The sequence below is a fragment of the Lolium rigidum genome, chromosome 4 (genome assembly GCF_022539505.1).
Source record: "Lolium rigidum isolate FL_2022 chromosome 4, APGP_CSIRO_Lrig_0.1, whole genome shotgun sequence".
Taxonomy (NCBI): domain Eukaryota; kingdom Viridiplantae; phylum Streptophyta; class Magnoliopsida; order Poales; family Poaceae; genus Lolium; species Lolium rigidum.
Window position 1 is genome coordinate 212,805,204 of NC_061511.1, and position 3,213 is coordinate 212,808,416.

Sequence of the window (3,213 nt, forward strand, 5' to 3'; positions counted from 1 at the left end):
ACAAGGATGAACTAGTACAGACAAAACTCACATAAAAGACATATTGAAAGCATTATAATACTCTATACCGTCTTCCTTGTTGTTCAAACTCAAAACTAGAAATTATCTAGACCTTAGAGAAACCAAATATGCAAACCAAATTTTAGCATGCTCTATGTATTTCTTCATTAATGGGTGCAAAGCATATGATGCAAGAGCTTAAACATGAGCACAACAATTGCCAAGTATCACATTACCCAAAACATTATAGCAATTACTACATGTATCATTTTCCAATTCCAACCATATAACAATTTAACGAAGGAGAAACTTCGCCATGAATACTATGAGTAGAAACCAAGGACATATTTGTCCATATGCTACAGCGGAGTGTGTATCTCTCCCATAAAGTGAATGCTAGGATCCATTTTATTCAAACAAAACAAAAACAAAAACAAACCGACGCTCCAAGAAAAAAGCACATAAGATGTGGCCGAATAAAAATGTAGTTTCAGGGAGGAACCTGATAATTTGTTGATGAAGAAGGGGATGCCTTGGGCATCCCCAAGCTTAGACGCTTGAGTCTTCTTGATATATGCAGGGGTGAACCACCGGGTGCATCCCCAAGCTTAGAGCTTTCACTCTCCTTGATCATGTTGCATCATACTCCTCTCTTGATCCTTGAAAACTTCCTCCACACCAAACTCGAAACAACTCATTAGAGGGTTAGTGCACAATATAAATTGACATATTCAGAGGTGACACACTCATTCTTAACACTTCTGGACATTGCATAATGCTACTGGACATTAGTGGATCAAAGAAATTCATCCAACATAGCGAAAGAGGCAATGCAAAATAAAAGGCAGAATCTGTCAAAACAGAACAGTTCGTATTGACGAATTTTAAAATGGCACCAGACTTGCTCAAATGAAAATGCTCAAATTGAATGAAAGTTGCGTACATATCTGAGGATCATGCACGTAAATTGGCATAATTTTCTGAGCTTCCTGCAGGGCAGTGGGCTCAGATTCGTGACAGCAAAGAAATCTGAAACTGCGCAGTAATCCAAATCTAGTACTTACTTTTCTATCAACGACTTAACTTGGCACAACAAAACTCAAAACTAAGATAAGGAGAGGTTGCTACAGTAGTAAACAACTTCCAAGACACAAAATAAAAACAAAGTACTGTAGGTAAAAACATGGGTTGTCTCCCATAAGCGCTTTTCTTTAACGCCTTTCAGCTAGGCGCGTAAAGTGTGTATCAAGTATTATCGAGAGATGAAGCATCAACATCATAATTTGTTCTAATGATAGAATCATAAGGTACCTTCATTCTCTTTCTAGGGAAGTGTTCCATACCTTTCTTGAGAGGAAATTGATATTTTATATTTCCTTCCCTCATATCAATAATAGCACCAATAGTTCGAAGAAAAGGTCTTCCCAATATAATTGGACAAGATGCATTGCATTCAATATCCAAGACAACAAAATCAACGGGAACAAGGTTATTGTTAACGGTAATGCGAACATTATCAACTTTACCCAAAGGTTTCTTTGTAGAATGATCAGCAAGATTAACATCCAAATAACAATTTTTCAGCGGTGGCAAGTCAAGCATATTATAAATTTTCTTCGGCATAACAGAAATACTTGCACCAAGATCACATAAGGCATTACAATCAAAATCTTTAACCTTCATCTTAATGATGGGCTCCCAGCCATCTTCTAGCTTTTTAGGAATAGAGGCTTCGCGCTCTAGTTTCTCTTCTCTAGCTTTTATGAGAGCATTTGTAATATGATGCGTGAAAGCCAAATTTATAGCACTAGCATTAGGACTTTTAGCAAGTTTTTGCAACAACTTTATAACTTCAGAGATGTGGCAATCATCAAAATTCAAATCATTATAATCTAAAGCAATGGGATCATCATCCCCAATGTTGGAAAAAATTTCAGCGACTTTATCGCAGAGCGGTTTCAGCGGTTTTAGCGGTTTCGAGCGGTTTTCGCGCTTTGCATTAGAAGTGGAAACATTGCTAACACCAATTCTTTTATTAGTATGAGTAGGAGGTGCAGCAACATGTGTAGCATTAGCATTACTAGTGGTGGTAATAGTCCAAACTTTAGCTATATTCTTCTCTTTAGCTAGTTTTTCATTTTCTTCTCTATCCCACCTAGCACGCAGTTCGGCCATTAATCTTATATTCTCATTAATTCTAACTTGAATGGCATTTGCTGTAGTAACAATTTTATTTTCAATATCCCTATTAGGCATAACTTTCGATTTCAAAAGATCAACATCGGAGGCAAGACTATCAACTCTAGAAACAAGAATATCAATTTTATTGAGCTTTTCCTCAACAGATTTGTTAAAGGCGGTTTGTGTACTAATAAATTCTTTAAGCATGGCTTCAAGTCCAGGGGGTGAATTCCTATTATTGTTGTAAGAATTCCCATAAGAATTAGCATAGCAGTTACCATTATTATAAGGATATGGCCTATAGTTATTACTAGAATTGTTCCGATAAGCATTGTTGTTGAAATTATTATTTTTAATGAAGTTTACATCAACATGTTCTTCTTGTGCAACCAATGAAGCTAACGGAACATTATTAGGATCAACATTAGTCCTATCATTCACAAGCATAGACATAATAGCATCAACCTTATCATTCAAGGAAGAGGATTCTTCAACGGAATTTACCTTCTTACCTTGTGGAGCTCTTTCAGTGTGCCATTCAGAGTAGTTGATCATCATATTATCAAGAAGCTTTGTTGCTTCACCAAGAGTGATGGACATAAAGGTACCTCCAGCAGCTGAATCCAATAAATTCCATGAAGAAAAATTTGAGTCTGCATAGAAGGTTTGGATGATCATCCAAGTAGTCGAGTCCATGGGTTGGGCAATTTTTAACCAGAGATTTCATTCTTTCCCAAGCTTGAGCAACATGTTCAGTATCTAATTGTTTAAAATTCATTATGCTACTCCTCAAAGATATAATTTTAGCAGGGGGATAATATCTACCAATAAAAGCATCCTTGCATTTAGTCCATGAATCAATACTATTCTTAGGCAGAGATAGCAACCAATCTTTAGCTCTTCCTCTTAATGAGAAAGGAAACAATTTTAGTTTAATAATATCACCATCTACATCTTTATATTTTTGCATTTCACATAGTTCAACAAAATTATTAAGATGGGCAGCATCATCGAACTAATCCGGAAAATTGA